The 19,885-nt window shown below is 37.2% G+C and overlaps 1 long non-coding RNA gene and 1 other non-coding gene across 2 annotated transcripts; both read left to right on the top strand.

Moving 5' to 3' along the window:
• Positions 1-5,080: 5,080 nt before the first annotated feature.
• LOC141659626 (uncharacterized) lies at positions 5,081-5,575 on the top strand. The gene is made up of 3 exons (XR_012549827.1): positions 5,081-5,122; positions 5,203-5,259; positions 5,353-5,575. It is a non-coding gene; the product is annotated as an uncharacterized LOC141659626 (long non-coding RNA).
• Positions 5,576-15,621: 10,046 nt separating this feature from the next.
• LOC141663362 (small nucleolar RNA R71) lies at positions 15,622-15,728 on the top strand. Its single transcript, XR_012551437.1, has one exon. It is a non-coding gene; the product is annotated as a small nucleolar RNA R71 (small nucleolar RNA).
• Positions 15,729-19,885: the final 4,157 nt, after the last annotated feature.

Genomic DNA, 19,885 nt, shown 5'->3' with positions numbered 1-19,885 from the left:
CCCGAACACGAAAATTGAAGATAATGGTTTTCTTATTCCAATGAAGCTGATTTGAAGACCTACAGAAGAAAATTATGGAACTTTCTCAAAGGCTTACTCCATAGGATACCACTGGGTTTTCAGATGCATGTAAGGAATGAAATTTATACGGGTACAATTTTTCTCCAAGATTTTAAGACAACTCTATGATTCCAGATTATACTGTCACACGGTGGTTTGTACCAATGCTACATATATCCAGGAATTAAAGTGATCATAAAGAAAGGAATCGAGGAGGTTAGAGAGAATAACGGGGACATAAAAATATCTCAGTTACATGCATTAAAGTTGGAACCTTAGGACAGAATGTAAAAAAGTTACTGATAGCTGAATCAAAGGAAGCTCGGGTAGAAATACTTGAGAGACTGAACGTCAAAGTAGTGTTTCACATGTCAGGGAAGTTTAGTCGCATCCGATTCAGATGGAATATATAAGCTATATCCAAGGATCAAGCTTATCTATTCCGAAGCAGAGACTTTTCAGGATTCAGTTCAAGAGGTGGTTACAAGACTGAGATGGAGACAGAAACAAGATTTGATAGTTACAGTTGTGACAAGATATATGTATCAAGTAACTATCAGGGGCTTTTCTACAACGGAACAAGAAGCTTGATAAATAAGGACGAGTAGGAACTCTGTTGAAGAGTTGAGACAAAGGTGGAATGTTTTCTTAGAGAAACAACTAATCAAAACTTATAGTGCATGGGAAAGAGTTGGGATGGATCAGATGACAAGAAGGAAGATCATGAATATCTTGCTTTCACTGCAATCTCTGAAGATGGTCCAACTCACATATCTCAGGTTTCAATTTCTTGAATCACTGCAATATTTTGCTTTTAATATTTAATGCATGGTAAGATCTCAGTGTTTAATTGTTTAACACTAGCACAAGCATGATAGCATCACACATAAATAATACTGAACTAGTTCACTAGAATGTTTTTTCTGATAACTAGGATTGATGTTTAACTTGTGCATGTTACTTTAGATGATCTTAAGTATGTGTTTGAATATTTGTTGAACATGATTAATTGCTTTAGTGTGATACATGTTTTCCAGCACTTAAGACCTTTGTTTATGCTTACCTCATGCATCCTATTACATTGTGATTTATTCATTTGATCTGAATTATTTGTTAAGATGTATTAATTTATATATGGATTGAGACAGCTAGATGAGGTACTTCAACATGATTGGACTCGATAGAATTAGTGATTTATTTGCTAATTCTTTTTATTCCATATCATGCCTATCTTGCTTAATTCTTCTGTGTAATATTTTTGAATGAATGTCATGTACTGCTAATTTAATGCTTGTTTATTTCTATGCCATGAATGCATCTCTTAGTACTTGCATTAATTGTAAAAAAGGCGTGTTTAGGATTACAATAGGGAAAAGACTGTTAGTCCTCCTTATGTAAGGTTGGAACCATTTTTCCTTAGCCTACAGACAAATCTGTCAAGGGTATTAAAATGGAAAAAATGGTCAGTCAAAGATAAGAATTAGCATGATAAGGTTGTAGCTGTTGTTACCTTTTTTATAATAAAATATCTAATCCATCTGGACCCAAACTGATAAGTTGGGTACCAAGAAATGTTAATCCATTTGTGAGTACAGGACATAACAGGTTAATTGATTCATATGTATTCTTGATAATTCATACTCAAGGCATATGATCAAATAAAGAGCCTCACAATAAAATGTGATTGATAAAAGCTATTCTATCAATAATCTTTGGAGATGACAATAAAGGTTTTCATTGCAGGACAAAACTATGAAGAAAAAAGGATGTCATCATGGACTCAAAAATTGCTATCACTGATAACAACTAATTATTAGAGTCATTGATAACAATTGAAGCATCTTTCTTGCTGGAGAATCAAGGCACAAATCCTCTTATTAGACGGTTCTGCATCAAAGGAAAAAATATCAATTCAATGAAGGATTAGTGTCTCATCTGAAGCAGAAAGGTTGAGAAGCTTGCTCTTCTTAGAGTAAGAAAAGGATATGCTTATGGCTAGACTGGAATCTCAAGAAAGGTGAAGTCAATGGTTTCTATTGTAAAGCTTCATCTGACAAAAGTTTAGCTATGGCATTAGAACCTCTCACCCTTGAACCACTACTAGAAAAAGTAGAATAAACATCGCCTCTTACACATCGGTTGCTCTGGGCACCGATATAAAAATTACTTTTTACATCAGTTTTAATCAACCAATGTCTTTGTATAAGATAAACATCAATTTTTTATTCCAACCAATGTTGTAAGTCTGTTTTAAAAAATTGATCCAGCGCGCCTCCCCCATTTTCCTCCTTAGCCAAATAATCCATCCCTTTTTAAAAAGTTCCCCCTCATTTTTTTCCTTAGCAAAATTTCAAGTCCTGATTTCCCCCGTTTCAAAAATAAAATCAAAATTAAACCCATCATAACATATAACATATAACCAAAAAAAAAACTCATCTCTCCCTAGACCGAAGAACTACTCTCATCTCTCTCTCACACCTCACTCATCTCTCTCTCTCAAGTGCTCTCTCTCTCTCTCAACTGCTCTCTCTCTATCTCTCTCTCTCCCTCTCTCTCGTTAAAGTTTGAAAAAATCTTCGGAGATTGTTCAAGTCGGAGTTTGAACATCAAGTCGGCGTTTAAAGCTCAAGTCTGAGTTTCAAGCCAAGTCGGAGGTTAAATCTTAAATTGGGTAAGCTTTAAAACCTAATTTTAGAATTTGGGGTTTTAATTTGAAACCCTAATTTTTTAATTAGTTGAGTAATTATTTGATGTTTAACTGTTTGTTTGTGATTTACGATTGAGGTGAGTTAAGTTTGTATTGTAGTGATTGATTATTTATTTGGATTTGAGATAATGTAATTGGAATGCATGGCACTATCATGAGTTGGATGAAAAATACCTAATTCAATTTGTTGTCTCCTGTTTGAAGTAGACTTCAAATTTTTGCCCCAACATAATGAAGTAATGCAGCAGCTACTATAGTTGGAAACTTCAAGTTTGAAGGTATCTACATTTTATCATCAAATCTTGCATATGCTCCTGCTAAAGAACATGGCACCACATGTTCTACAAAGGATTTTCATCATACAACAACTTTAATGTTTAATTCCTTGATTAATTTAAAAAATTTAGAGAAAAAATGAAGTTTAGTATTGACACAACAAAAGTTTCAAGTTAGAAGAAAAAAGATGATGGCATATATTATTTTGAATTTGAATTTTGAATTGTTCATAAATTACATGCTTACATTTAACTACAAAAGTGATTCTTCTTTAGGCATATATTATTTTACTCAGCCACCTATGAATTTTTGTGCTCATTATCCTAAACTAAGATAGAAGAAGCAGATAACATCCCGACAGTGAAAGTATTTGGTAGAAATACTATAACACTAGCATAAAAGTTTTTGCCCTAAACCTATTGTTCCTATTAGAACTATATTATAACATTAGCAGAAAAGTTTTTGCCCGAGTGCTTATGATATATGCTAATCTGGTAATCTTAGACTATAAACGTCATTAATGATTTTCGATGATATAATAATCTTCATATTCTGCAGGTGGATGCATTTGTTCCTTTAGATATAAGAGCAAAATCAAAGAAATATTAAAATAGTCTAAATTTACAGAGAATCCTAATATTCTGACCATGCCAAAGTGTAGTAAAAATATAAGAGACTCAAAGTACATTGTACCATGTCAACCAAGATCGAAAATCGATGCAAGTTCATCGAATTGATCCAGTGACACTTCAGGTTCAAGATGTTCATCAAAAAAGCTTAGTGCTAATAAATAAATAGATGATTCAGAATGGAATAGTAAATTAATTGGGTGTCCAGTGTATTACCCTTCGCAAAAAGAATTTGAGGACCCTTTGATATATCTCCAAAATGTTGCTCTTGAGGCTTCAAAAAATACGGTATCATTATTTGAAAGTTCTGTATTTAATTTGTTGTGATTTGCATTATACTGTGATAAAGAGCGGAGATTGAGAATAGTGTGTAGTGCCTTATCTAATGCTATTTTTTTGGAAAAAAATAACATTTTAATGGCATTGAAGATTAATAAATTTTAAATGGAATTTTCAAGATTGCATCTCCTGGCACTACTGGGTAAGAAATGGTTTCAACTTATTCCAGCACAACTATTTATCCCAGTATGTATATTTTAATATCATATAATATAATGGTAAGCAAGTAGTTTTTGGTTGTATTTTTTGCTATGAAATAAGGGATGAGTAGAGATGCGGAATATTACGTATTGTTTTATTTATTGGTGTTTATCCCAATGAGTAAGGTCTTTCGTACTGTTTTGTTTTTATTCATGTATGATATTCATTGTTACCAAATGCTTTTATCTTGTTTCTTTTATTATAGAGGAATATTATAATCTGGTCTTAAGACTACAAACTGTGTAAAGATGCTGACAAGAAGCGGCCTCTGTAATTTTATTTTCATGTCTCTCTCAAAGGCAACCCATTTCTTGCCCCTGATGTTGGTCATTGCATATCTCAGTGTTCCTGGTTTAGGGTTCGTTGCATCATCACTAGGATCGAGTCACAACATACCTTGTAACATCTGGACCCACATTCCTTGTCATCTTTCCAGCATAACCAGCAGAACATTTAGCTAGTTCTTGTCTGTTGCAGTATTTATATATGCAGAGCAAGTTCAGTTTGTTTAGAAATGTGTGTTGACATTAGTAAAGATGAATCAAATTTATGGTCTAAAAAGGAGTCATTTACTGTCTAATAACATGACATTTGCTAATATAGAATCATATGGTAACTGTCAATATTGACCTGCAACTTTCAGCTTCTTACTGTCCATTCATTATTCACATACAGCTCTCCTATTTTCCAATTTATGGTCTAAAAAAAGATTATTCTTTTCAGGAAAATAGCCAACTCAATAGCATACACCATATTGATCTGTCACGCTGGCATTTCACAACAAATAAGTACTATAATACGTTCTTTCATTTTATCTATATAGCTTAGAGTTATGGTACAATATTTTTCTAGTCTTGACTGCATGGTATATGGATAATGCAGAGGTTGCTATATTTGCATTCTCCATCTGGTGAGAGTTCTCTTCAAATTTTCAATCCCTTTATATTTTCTACACCAAAGAATCCGCTGCTAATTGTCATAGTTTTGCAGCCTTAACATTAATGGATGGGAATTTATGATATGCCTTGGCTTTCTAGGAGCTGCATGGTATGGCACTCTTTATTAGAGGCGTACTTCTGATAATTTTGTAAGCTCATAGCCTTTATTTATAACTTCTACCTCTGGCTGTTCTTTGTACAGTGTGGGGGTTATAAATGAATTGGGCAATGGGAATTCTAATGCAGTGAGATTCTCTATCAAAGTCTTGATGGCCACCTCATCGTTAATAGGTGTAGTATTCTCTAGTCTATGCTTCGTTTACCATAAAGAACTCGCATATTTCTTTACAAATGACAAGGAAGTAGCGGATGTTGTGTCAGATCTCTCAATATTCCTCGGTGTCTCGGTGTTTTGGAGTAGTATATACCCAGTTCTTGATGGGTAATCAATTGTCATTTATTACATATATGTATGAATTGTATTGTAGGCGTAGTTATGAGAATTACAAGTTTTTGGTTTTTCATCGTCGTAAGACTTGATTGGTTTGATTTGGTAATGATAATTGGAGTTTGATTTTAATAATTTCTTCATTTGACAATTTTTTTGACATCTATATTTTTAAATGTGCAACTTTTTCAATGAAAAATGATATTAATTTAACATATTAACATTAGTTTTAGTAGTATATATACATCAGTTCATCCAAGAAAAACTGATGTTAAATACCACAACAGACAAAAGCTTTAGACTAAAAAATCGATGATAAAGAGTACATTAGACAACGTTTGCATAAAAAATAGTGTTGTTAATTATACTGATAGATATCAGTTCATCTACTATAGAAATCAGTTTTTTAAGAAAAACCGATGTTAAATATATTAGTAACATCATTTATTATGAAAACCGATGTTAAAGGTATTAGTAACATCAGTTTTAACTAAATTATACCTGTCAGTTTTAAAAACCAATATTATATGTCCCCTTTCATATCAGTTTAAAACCAATGTTAAATGGGGGGTCTTTAACATCACCCATGAAGACATCTGATTTTTTTGTTCATAGACATCGGTTTTTAACCGATGTCTATTCTACATTTTCTGGTAGTGAACATCAACTCAAGGAACGCTTTTTTAAAAAGGGGTTAGTGAGAGGCCCGCCTCATTTAAAATTCAGAAGGAGATAAATGTGAGGCATGTCAGAAAGAGGAGTCAAAGACAACATCACATCAAAGTAAAATATACCTTAGTGATGGTGGTTGACTACTCTTATTAAACAAATTTGTTGTTCGTGCGTTTGTTAGTCGCTAAACATGCGCTAAATTACATGCAAGTATACGCGTTCACAAGTAGTATAAGATGTAAATCAGATTCTTTCCCACAGAGACTGACTTGGTTAACTAATTAATTTATGCACTTAAGCAACAATGTATGGTCATTATTCAATGTTAAGACGATAATAATTTGAGGTTGTTTATAACTAAGAATTAAACTAATAATTATAACTAAGGGAATAAGATTGATTGAATTAATATATATGACAAACATGGTATTCTAACTTCATTAAATACTTCATTCAACAGCCTTTTCGTTCTTAACCTTAGCATGTAATGGTGATGACAATAATCAGACAACACGAAACTGATAAACGCTAACTTTCATTGTACGAATACCATACTACCAGACATCCACAAAAGAGATATAAGCTGAATATACACCAATTATATTAAGACCCTATATGTCTATAGAATTTGACAACATAACGGTTTAAGCACAAACTATCTATCTTGATTACATAGGGCAAGTAAGATGGTTAAAATTACCTGCACATCATGCATAACAATAACACATGAACCTATGCTAGCATGGAAAGTTCTAAATCCTTAAATTCACTTTCGCTTCATTAAAAATTAATACACTATCTTATAAGTTCGCGACGCTCATAAGACGAATACGCACAACCAATACTAGGTTATCATACAATCACCGCACACTAAGGCACCGAAACGAATCAACTAAAGAAATCCATAAATAAATCTGCTAGAACCCCACGATAACGATTAGCCCATAATCGGACTCATCATCAACGTGGGTTCCGATGAAAGAATGGTATAATAAACGTAGTCTTTATAACGAATAATCAAACAAAGTTAACACAAGAGTATAAGTTCAACAAAATAAGAAACGAGCATCCAAAATTACAACTCAAATCAAAGATTCACAAGAATATACTACATCGTCTTCGCCTTTGTTGAGTTGTGCTATAGGTCTCTTGTCGTCTTCTCCTTAGCTCTGATATGTCTCTGACTTGATATATTATGAAAAATGACCTAAAGTTGTTTATATAGCAGCCCCATGCAATGTAGAAGTCTTTCTCTCAAAAGCCAATCAGAAACAGGATTCTACTATCCCGACACGACGCGACTGCACGCTTGATCAGCGCGGGCGCGCTGGCTCTCTGATGCTTGGGCGCGGGCGCGCGCTTGATCCGCGCAGGCGTGCTGGGCTTCTGCCAAAAAATTGACTTCTTCTTTTTTCTTACAGTTTTGAGCCGGTCTTCACGAGGTTTATTCCTTGGACACCATCAGAACACCATATTAGCATCAAATCAATGCTAATTCACCTGATTCTCAGGTTAATGCCTGAAATGCAAAAACACTAGAAAACACATTAAAACACCAATAACTTGAGTACAAATACACCAATTCAAAGCTTTACGGAGCGTAATAAAGTGTCGTAAATTCCACTCAACATACCCCAAATTTGAATCGATGTTTGTCCTCAAGCATAAACAGACTCAAATAATAAGAAATAAAAATGCATGAATGCAACTAAATGAATGCAATGATCCCCATAGATTAACTAAAACAATCAACAAGTAACACCTCGATAAATGCAGTTATTCGCATAAAGATCAACCAAACCTCACAAATCAATCTACAAAACAACGACGTGCGTGTGTGCAACTGCTTATAGATATACTATTGCAACTAGATCAACAATTATGACTCACTACTTATCAAAGCAATCACAAGGTTATAAATAGAATAAAAGATAGACTCAAAATACCTTATAACACTTCAATTCTTATATCGGAGTTTAACATGGATTCACGCTTTTATTCACAACAAAATAACACAAGTATGCTTATTTGATCGCGCAATGAGTGAGGTCCACAAAAGACTTATACAATAGTACCCATGTAGCGAGCGTTAGGTTAGCGGATCCCAGACTATAAAATCCTTAGGTCACTAGGCACAAAGTCCCCTAAGAACTTAATAACTCGGGTACTAAAGAGCCCACTTGTGATCAATTATACATAACACTTTTTTTCTTTTTTCTTTTTTTTCCAAATTTCTGAACGAGTGTGTTTCGCTCCATCTCGCTTAACCCTAGACTACTCATATAAATATGAGCCGTCTACTAGCCATTTGACACCTAGCCACACAACTAGCAATGAAATCCAATTTTTCCAATTTTTTAAATCTGCATGCTAATTTATTATTAAGAGAATATCCTAAATTCTAAATATAAACAAGCGATTAAACCTTGACAAACAAATAAACCATGACCATGATCTAGCACTCTAGCAACCTATAAGACTTAGTGAAATACAATTGTCTCTAGCATGCAAATTAATTCAATAAGACTTAACATCACTAAATACGACATCACTACACTAGCATCAATATCACAGATTAATCGGAAAAATCATCTAAGGGATCAATGTTATTAAGCACTTGCATGCAACTACATGAACAATTTATCATAAAAAATTACAAAAAAACTATTACATGGCAAAATATGTAAACTATATGCACTAAACTATCATGAATATGCAAACTAAATGTGACTGACACAAACATATTCCTTCAACTACTACCCCCAAACTTGAAATATTCAGTGTCCTCAGTGAAGGTAATAGTAAGGAATCAGGCATACCTACTGCGAATCAGAATCATCACCCTCAACGGGTGGAGTGTCAGGTGTGTCAGGAGGCGGATACATAGAATCCTCACCAAATACTGGCCACTGGATGTCAACACCGGTGGCTCTAAAAGCTGTCCCAAGTGCCTGGGTGAGATCATGTGCAAACCGACTATGGATGTCGTGCATCGCATCCATCCTCCTCGCTAGACACCTATACTGCGTCGAACTCAAACCAGCTCCAACATCTGCTCAAGCCTCCTCCTCCTGCTGCTGGGATGAACCAGCCTCCTCTCATAACTGAGCTCTCCATGCTGCCTTACTTTCCTGCTGCGTACCACCCGCATACATCTGATCCATGGGTACACCACCTGGCAGATGAGCATATGAAAAATAAAGCCCCTTATGATCGGGCTTTCCTCCTCCCCACTCCTATATGCTCAACAGCGTAGAACTGTCGATAGGAGCACTGGGAAGCTACAACTGCTCATGTACGGGCCAATAAACACCAACTGCCGCATACAGCTTCGTCATAACGGACGCATAAGGTATAGCACCTGTGGTACCTCCTCTCAAGAACCTCAAACTCCCCTGATAAATAACCATCCCCAAATCAATGTAATCACCTTGAAGAATACCCCATAGCAGACGAGCACGCTCCACAGTAATCTCATACTTATGCGAAGATAGCATTATGTTAGCACAAATAAATGAGTTCCAATCCCGTGCAAACCTGTTCATGCACGATGCAGGGAACGTGGAGTAATCAGTAGTGCCCATCTTGAACTTCCAGTGAGTCTTAGGCACACACAGAGTCGCAACGATCAGATCCAAGTCGAAGTCCTCGGGAGTCTTATCGTTCTACGTGTCCTGACCGGGCTTTCTCGCAGGCTGCTCAATCACCCTTCTAATGGCATCATCACTGTACTCTACAGTCATCCCCCTAACCACCGTGAAGCCATTCTTCTCCGCCTTAGCGTTAGCATAAAACTCCCGCACAACATTCATGGGCACAACAGCAGGAGCCTCACAAAAAGGAACCCAACCCATCTCAAGAATCATCTCCAACAGCTTACCATCCTTCCCTGATGGCAGAAAACCTCGCTCTTTAGCAATAAGCTTCGAGAGAAGCCTCGTGTACTCCTTTTCAGCCTTAGGAGTAGAAAACCTTGGCCTCACACCACCCACAGATGAAGAATCGGTGGTGTTACTTCCAACTTGCATTCTTTGCCTCTTGGGTGCCATTGAGATTGAATAAGAAAGAATAAAAACTAAGTGTTTGAGAGAGATTTGTGTTTGAGAATTTATGAAGTGGTGGAGAAGTTTGTGTATATGTGTGTGTATTTATAGGTGGAGAGATGAGAATTGGATATGGAATAGAAGTGAGAATTGATTATGGGAATCGTAGGAATAAAGGGTTTGATTTGGAGAGGGAATTTTGGGATGTGGAAGAGTAAAATTCGGTTTGAAATTGATTTTATAGTTAAAATCCCAAAATTCCCTTAAAAACTGCTATTTTTTTTTCAAACAGGACCCGGCGCGGGCGCGCTCTTGGACAGCACGGGCACGCTCACCTCCTGGAAAACCGGCGCGGGCACGCGCTAGATTAGCGCGGGCGCGCTTACCTTCTAGAAAAATAGCGCGACCACGCGCTAGATTAGCGCGGGCGCGCTTGGCTACTGAAGTTGGCCCTGAATTTTTTTCTTTTTCTGATTTTTTTGTGTTTTTCACTTTTTTTCTTGCTTCGTCTACCTACTAATGTACAACAAACTTGGGTTGCCTCCCAAGAAGCGCTTCTTTTATGCCGCTAGCTCGACATAGAACCTTGAGCTCAAACGGACAATAGAACGGCACTAACCACCTCGTGGGTTGCCGTGTCACCATAGTAATGCTTCAACCTCTGACCATTTACCTGCTTGGCCCGAATCACTTTCAAAAATTTCCACCGCTCCATGCGGAAACACAGTTTTGATTATGAAGGGCCCTGACCACCTTGACTTCAACTTTCTAGGAAAAAGACGGAGACGAGAGTTGAACAAAAGAATTTGTTGCCCCGGCACAAATGATTTGAGCACTAGACCCCGATCATGCCACCTCTTGACTTTCTCCTTGTACATTTTGTTGTTCTCATAAGCTTGAAGTTGAAACTCGTCGAGTTCATTCAATTGAAGCATCCTCTTCTTTCCAGCTGCATCCAAGTCAAGATTCAATTTCTTCAAAGCCCAATAAGCCTTATGCTCGAGCTCCACAGGCAAATGACAGCCCTTACCATAAACCAACTGAAATGGCGACATTCTCAATGGAGTCTTATATGTTATTCTATATGCCCAAACCGCTTCATCAAGATTCAAAGACCAATCTTTCCTCGATGGACACATAACTTTCTCTAAAATGCGCTTGATTTCTCTGTTAGACACCTCAGCTTGACCATTTATCTGAGGATGATAAGCCATAGCAATGCGATGATTCACATTATACCTTTGCATCATAGCAGTAAACTTGCGATTGTAAAAATGCGACCCCTCATCACTGATTATGACTCTTGGAGTTCTAAACCTTGTGAATATCTGCTTGTGAAGAAAATTAAGCACTAATTTCGCATCGTTCATTGGCAACGCCTTAACTTCAACCCATGTTGATACATAATCAACCGCCAACAAGATGTACTGATTGTTACAAGATGAGATAAATGACCCCATAAAGTCAATTCCCCAAACATCGAAGACCTCAACCTCGAGAAGCACATTAAGAGGCATCTCATCCCTCTTAGACATATTACCCACACATTGACATCGATCATATTTCAAAACGAACTGGTGAACATCTTTAAACAAGGTTGGCCAAAAGAAACCTGCTTGCAGAATACGAGCTGCTATCTTATCTCCACCATAATGTCCTCCATAATCCGTTGAGCGGCAATCTCGCAAGATTCCCCCTGTTTCTCTATAAAGAATACATCTCCTGAAGATTTGGTCAGATCCTTGTCGAAAAAGAAACGGCTCATCCCACATATACCACTTCACTTCATGTAGAAACTTCTTCCTTTGAGCATAAGATAAGTCGGGAGGCATGATATTACTCACAAGGTAGTTAATAATGTCTACAAACCACGATTCTTCTTCTTGCAATCTAAACAGCCGCTCGTCCGAAAAAGACTCATTTATCAATGTCTTATCCAATGAAGTAGCATTAGGGTTCTCTAAACGCGAGAGATGATCAACGACTTGATTTTCAGTCCCCTTTATGTCCTTGATCTTTAGTTCAAATTCTTGAAGCAAAAGAACCCATCTAATCAATCTAGGCTTCGAGTCCTTCTTTGAGACAAGATAACCAATTGCGGCGTGATCAGTGAAAACTGTCACCTTAGTTCCAAGTAGATAAGATCGAAATTTTTCAAAACCATAGACAATAGCCAAAAGTTCTTTCTCCGTAGTAGTGTAATTCAATTGAGCACCATTTAGGGTCTTACTAGCATAGTAGACCACATAAAATATGTTATTCTTCCTCTGCCCAAGAACTGCTCCAACTGCATAGTCACTTGCATCGCACATCATCTCAAAAGGTTCATTCCAATCAGGTGCAATTATGACAGGTGCCGTGATTAAACTATTATTCAACGTCTCAAAAGCTGCAATGCACTCATCATCAAACTTGAAAGGGACATCTTTCTCTAGCAAACTGCACAATGGCTTTGAAATCTTAGAGAAGTCTTTGATGAAGCACCTATAGAAACCCGCATGGCCGAGAAAACTGTGAATTCCCTTAACAGAATTAGGTAGAGGAAGATTCTCAATGACCCCCACCTTTGCTTTGTCCACCTCAAGACCCTTACTAGAAACCTTGTGCCCGAGAATAATGCCATGTTGCACCATAAAGTGACATTTCTCCCAATTGAGAACTAGATTGGTCTCAACACACCTCTTGAGAACGTGTCCAAGATTTTTCAAGCATTCATCAAAAGAATCGCCAAATACAGAGAAGTTGTCCATGAACGCCTCCATATTCTGGCCAATCATATTAGAAAAGATGGCCATCATACATCTCTGAAATGTGGCTGGTGCACCACACAGATTAGAAGAAACTCGTATGAAGGCGAAAGTACCAAATGGACGAGTGAAGGTAGTTTTCTCCTGATCTTCTGGAGAGATACAAATCTGATTGTAACCCGAATAGCCATCCAGAAGATAGTAGTACTCATGACCAGCCAATCTATCAAGCATCTGACCAATGAAGGGCATAGGGAAGTGATCCTTCCTAGTGGTCTTGTTCAGCTTCTTGTAGTCCATGCACACTCTCCACCCCGTGACTGTTCTTGTAGGAATAAGCTCATTCTTCTCATTTGCTACCACAGTAATTCCACCTTTCTTTGGCATATATTGAACTGGGCTTACCCATGAACTGTCAGAAATAGGATAGATGATCCCTGCATCTAGCCACTTAAGAATTTTCTTCTTCATGACTTCCTTCATAATCAGATTAAGTCTTCTTTGCTGCTCGACCGTAGGCTTGCTACCTCTAGCAGAATTTTATGCATGCAATAAGAAGGGATGATTCCCTTGATATCTTCTATAGTCCAACCAATTGCCGATTTGAACTCTTTCAGAATCCTCAGAAGCTTTTCCTCATCACTACCTGAAAGGTCAGATGCAATAATAACAGGTAAAGTAGATGCATCACCTAAAAACGCATACCTCAAATGCTCAGGTAGAGACTTAAGCTCAAGAGTGGGAGCTTCCTCAATAGATGGCTTGAGGCATTTAGGAGCTTTGTTCAATTCCTCCATTCCAAAGAATTTAAAAGGAATATCAATCTTCCTCTTCCAAGGAGAAGCATTTAAATATTGTAATTGTTCTTGACCTTCGTCATCTTCACTATCTGAATTTCCCAATAACGCATTTTCTAAGGCATCAGACCTTAGTAATTGATCAAGTTCTGAAGTAACCACAGAATCTACCAACTCCACCTTTAAGCACTCCTTATTTTCCATAGGAAATTTCATAGCATTGAACACATTAAAAGTTACATCCTAATCCAGCACTCGCATTGTGAGCTCACTATTCTGCACTTCTATCAAGGTCCGGCCAGTCACCAAGAAGGGTCTTCCCAAAATTATGGGAATCTTCTTATTATCCTCAAAATCAAGAATGACAAAATCAGCCGAGAAGACGAGTTTAAAAAGCTTTACCAAGACATCTTCCACAATTCCTCACGGATATGTAATAGAACAGTCGGTCAATTGCAAAATCATATAAGTTGGTTTTGGATCAGGTAATTCCAACTGCTTGAAGATTGACAAAGGCAACAGATTGATGCTAGCTCTCAAGTCACATAAGAATCTGTCAAAAGAAATTTTTTCCATAGTACACAGAATAGTGAAGCTTCCTGGATCTTTAAGCTTCGGAGGCAACTTCTATTACAACACAACACCGCATTCCTCCGTGAGAGCGACTATCTCTAAAACATCTAGCTTCACTTTCCGAGATAGAATACCTTTCATAAACTTTGCGTAACTAGGCATCTGCTCAAGAGCCTCAGCGAAAGGTATGTTGATATGAAGTTTCTTGAACACCTCTAGAAACCTCTCAAATTGCTTGTCTAGATTTTTCTTCTGCAGCCGCTTAGGAAAAGGCGGCGGAGGATAGATCTGTTTCTCCCATGTATTACCCTTAGGAAGAGTGTGCTCAACAGTAGTCTTCCTTGGTTCCACTTCTACTTCCTGCTACTCTACTTCTTTCTCAGCCCCAGCTTCTTCAGTCAATGCTCGAGTTTTTCGGGATTCGCAACCTTTCCAGACCTCAAAGTGATTGCCTTTACTTGCTCCTTAGCTTCCCTCTTTCCTGGAACTTCAGTGTCACTAGGTAGTGTACCAGGCTGACGATTTAGCAAGGCATTGGCAATTTTCCCAATTTGATTTTCCAAGGTCTTGATAGAAACATCTTAACTCTTGCACATAAGCTTCAACTCCTCTAATTCAGACTTTTCATTAGCTTGTTGTAGTTGAAGTTGTTGTCTTGGTGCATATTGCGGTTGCTGAAAACCAGGAGGGTTGTGCTGCTTAGCTGGATACTGCTGATAAGGATGTTGAACGGCATTTTGAGCGTTGCTCCAACTGAAATTAGGATGTTTGCGGTTGTTGGGATGATAAGTGGCTGGCACAGGTTACTGCGAGCGCTGAAAGTTGCTCAAGAACTGAGCTGATTCACTAGATTTTGCACACTGATCAGTCTCATGAGCACCAACACAAAGTTCACAGACACTAGCGATTTGATTAACCCCATAATTAGCCAAAGTGTCCACCTTCATCGTCAAAGCCTTAAGTTGGGCAGCTATAGCAGTTGCTACATCCAACTCCAGAATTTCTACTACTTTTCCCTGAGTCAGTCTCTGGGAAGGATTCTAGTACTCATTAGCAGCCATCAGTTCAATCAATTCATAAGCTTCATTGTAGCACTTAGCCCACAAGGATCCTTATGATGCTGCATCGAGCATGGGTCTAGAAGTAGCACCTAATCCATTATAGAAACAGTTAATAATCATCCAATCAGGCATGCCATGGTGTGGGCACTTTCTTAGCATTTCCTTATATCGATCCCAAGACTCACACAGAGATTCTCCAGTTTGCTGAGTAAACTGAGTCAGAGCAATCCTGATTGCCACAGTCTTCACCATATGGAAGAATTTAGTGAGAAACTTTTGAGCAAGATCTTCCCAAGTGGTGATAGACCCTGCTGGTAGAGAATGTAACCAGTACTTAGCTTTGTCCCTCAGAGAGAATGGGAAGAGTCGCAGCTTGATAGCATCTTTAGTCACATCATTGAACTTGAAAGTGTCGCATATCTCGATGAAGTCCCTGATGTGCATGTTGGGGTCCTCATTAGGAGAACCCCCAAACTGAACTGAGTTCTGTATCATCTGAATCGTGCTTGACTTGATCTCAAAACTGTTAGCCCTGATGGCTGGCCTGATGATGCTTGACTGAATGTCATTGATCTTAGGCTGAGAATAGTTCATCAAAGCCTTGGGATTTTCTGGTTGATCTCCCATCGCTACTAAAACTGGTTCCTCGACTTTCTCTTCTTCTTCTTCTTCTTCTTCTACCTTCTTTTCTTCTTCAAAAACTTCCTTTCGAACCACCACAAGTTCTTCCTCGTGAACGCGTATGCATACACCCTCGCTAGAGTACCTGAAATAAGACAAAGAAACAAATAAGTAAAAATGTCCGAGTCAATGAACTTTAACGACCACTGATGGAAAACACATAAACTAAAAATTAACACTGCATTCCTCGGCAGCGGCGCCAAAAACTTGTTAGTCGCTAAACATGCGCTAAATTACACGCAAGTATATGCATTCACAAGTAGTATAAGATGTAAATCAGATTCGTTCCCACAGAGACTGGCTTGGTTAACTAATTAATTTATGCACTTAAGCAACAATGTATGGTTATTATTTAATTCTAAGACGATAACAATTTGAGGTTGTTTATAACTAAGAATTAAACTAATAATTATAACTAAGGGAATAAGATTGATTAAATTAATATATATGACAAACATAGGATTCTAACTTCATTAAATACTTCATTCAATAGCCTTTTCGTTCTTAACCTTAACATGTAATGGTGATTACACTAATCAGACAACACGAAACTGATAAACGCCAACTTTCATTTTACGAATACCATACTACCAGACATCCACAAAAGAGATAGAAGCTGAATAAACACCAATTATATAGAGACCCTATATGTCTATAGAATTTGACAACATAACGGTTTAAGCACAAGTTATCTATCTTAATTACATAGGGCAAATAAGATGGTTAAAATTACCTACACATCATGCATAACAATAACACATGAACCTATGTTAGTATGGCAAGTTCTAAATCCTTAAATTCACTTTCGCTTCATTAATAATTAACACACTATCTTATAAGTTCGCGACGCTCATAAGACGAATATGCACAACCAATACTAGGTTATCATACAATCACCACACACTAAGGCACCGAAATGAATCAACTAAAGAAATCCATAAATAAATCTGCTAGAACCCCACGATAACGATTAGCCCATAATCGGACTCATCATCAATGTGGATTCCGATGAAAGTATGGTATAATAAACGTAGTCTTTATAACAAATAATCAAACAAAGTTAACACAAGAGTATAAGTTCAACAAAATAAGAAATGAGCATCCAAAATTACAACTCAAAACAAAGATTCACAAGAATAAACTAGATCGTCTTCGCCTTTGTTGAATTGTGCTATAGGTCTCTTGTCGTCTTCTCCTTAGCTCTAATATGTCTCTGATTTGATATATTATGAAAAATGACGTAAAGTTGTTTATATAGCAGCCCCATGCAATGTATAAGTCTTTCTCTCAAAAGCCAAGTAGAAACATGATTCTGCTATCCCGACACGGCGCGGCTGCGCGCTTGATCAGCGCGGGCGCGCTGGCTCTCTGATGCTTGGGCATGAGCGCGCGGGCGCGCTGGGCTTCTGTCAAAAAATTAACTTCTTCTTTTTCTTGCAGTTTTGAGCCGGTCTTCGCGAGCTTTATTCCTTGGACACCATCCTAACACCAGATTAGCATCAAATCAATGCTAATTCAGCTGATTCTCAGATTAATGCCTGAAATGCAAAAACACTAGAAAACACATTAAAACACCAATAACTTGAGTACAAATACACCAATTCAAAGCTTTACGGAGCGTAATAAAGTGTCATAAATGCCACTCAACAGCATTCTCAAGACAAGACAACACAGATAGTGATTCATCATATCAAAGATGACCAAGCTGGAAGCAACTGTAAAAGAAATGATCTTGTGTTCAGATAATGGGACTGAATTCAAGAAGCAGTTCTGATTAATATATGTAACATCAAGAATATTTTGAGACATATTCAGCACCGGGAGCTCCGTGTCACAATAGGAGTGGTACAAAGGAAGAACTGGAACTTGATTAAAGCTACAAGGGAAATATCAAGCTAATCAAGACTTTCTAAATACCAAAGGCCTGAAGCAGTCAATATAGTTTATCACAAATAAGATCAGGCCTTGATCAAGATGTATATATGAAGACCACTAATGAGTTAATGGCCAACAGAAGCAAACACTGGATATCCTGAAAGTGTCTGGAGAAAATGTTCTACATAATCAAGCAATGAATTGTTTTTAGTTGTTTGAAGATCTTGGCATTTGCAGCTAAAGACTTGTTAGTGTGACGACTGAGAATTTTGCGACGTAATTAAGTTAATAAAGACTTGATGTGATTATAATTATGTGACTAAGTGCTGATTAATTGTCTTTTCTGTAAATTAGAATATAGGAGCGTAAATAAAAACGTTCCAATTTAAAGAGTCAGCTTAGGAGTTAAGCTGTGTTTTCGGGCCGTCAGGTAGAATGGAACCCGTCCTAATAAGGATATAAAGAATATAAAATGTAAATTATGTGTGATTGAATGAAATGAATATTTAAATAAAGTATTTCGTCCTCAGTGACGTGTCAATCGATAATAATAATGAGAAGCGTAATCGAAACGCTGAGCGTCGGGCCGTCAGACTGAACGTGACCCGGTACGCGTATAAAATGATAAAGATTAAAGAAGGACAAATTCTATGATCAGACCTGAGTCATTATGTGATCGTATATGTGTGATTGCTTGTCTGTGTGCATGACTATGTGCTCTGTGACATTTTTATGAATTTAAGGGAATTGTTTGATTTAAATAAAGGTTTATTTAACCTTCGCGTATTTTTATAAAATCATCTGAGTAAGATAACTGCATGAGATTTGTTCTGTTATCTTCGTAATAATCCTGTAAACTTTCTAAAAATGATGGACGGATTTATTTGGTGATCGTTGCATTTTAAATTGATTTTTATGTGATAAAGTGTTATTATTAGCACAAACTTGTAAAAATCATATAAAATCAACCGTACGCTCAAAATCTTATTATGAGTAATGGTTGGAAAGCTAATTTCGAGATCTACGTGTTAATTTTTTTTATCCAAATCGAATTCATCTTTTCGAGAGAAGTATTTGCAGATCAGCTCTATTTTCTTTTAAGGATAAAAAGAGAATCAAAATATAGAATAACCTAATTACTATATTACCCTCCCTTGGTAATATATAATCACCCCACCTCCTTCTTCTTTCTTTTTTTTCCTGAGCCTCTACCTTCTTTCTCTCTTTTCTCTCGTTTCTTCCTCCCTCTCGGGATTTCTCTCTCTCTCTCTCTCTCTCTCTCTCTCTCTCTCTCTCTCTCTCTCTCTCTCTCTTCACTCTCTCTCACTTGTTCTTCACTCTTTTTCGGTTATAGAACCATGATTGTGTGAGATTTTGTGTTATCTACCTATATACATACATGCATGTCATTATCTTCAAGTCTTTGAGAAAATCTAAAGTTGGATTTGGTGGTTTTCAATTCGCTTTTCATGAAAACAAAAGGTTTTGTGTTTTTAAATGATTTAGAGTGAAGATATGTGTTTGCATGTGTGTATTACTTGAGAAAATGGGTGGTTGATGGTTGGAAACCTCCGAATGGGGGCACTACCGAGATGCCACCGCCACCGGTGATGAACTCCGGTGAACCGGTGGTAAATGATGTTAAAAACTGAGCTCTAGTATCTTTAAATCAAATATTTGTCTTTGCATGTGGTATTTTGATAAAAGGAAGAATGGTTTTATAGTTTACAAGTTACTAAGTTGATTTTTTTTGTTGGAAATGAATGATAATCTAGCTTAGCGATTAAAAGATTAGTGTGATTAAGATGCAAAAGTTTGAAATTGAGTTTGCATGTGAG

The sequence above is a fragment of the Apium graveolens genome, chromosome 5 (genome assembly GCF_009905375.1).
Source record: "Apium graveolens cultivar Ventura chromosome 5, ASM990537v1, whole genome shotgun sequence".
In the NCBI taxonomy this organism is placed as follows: Eukaryota; Viridiplantae; Streptophyta; class Magnoliopsida; order Apiales; family Apiaceae; genus Apium; species Apium graveolens.
This window is presented reverse-complemented; position numbering and strand designations above follow the sequence as displayed.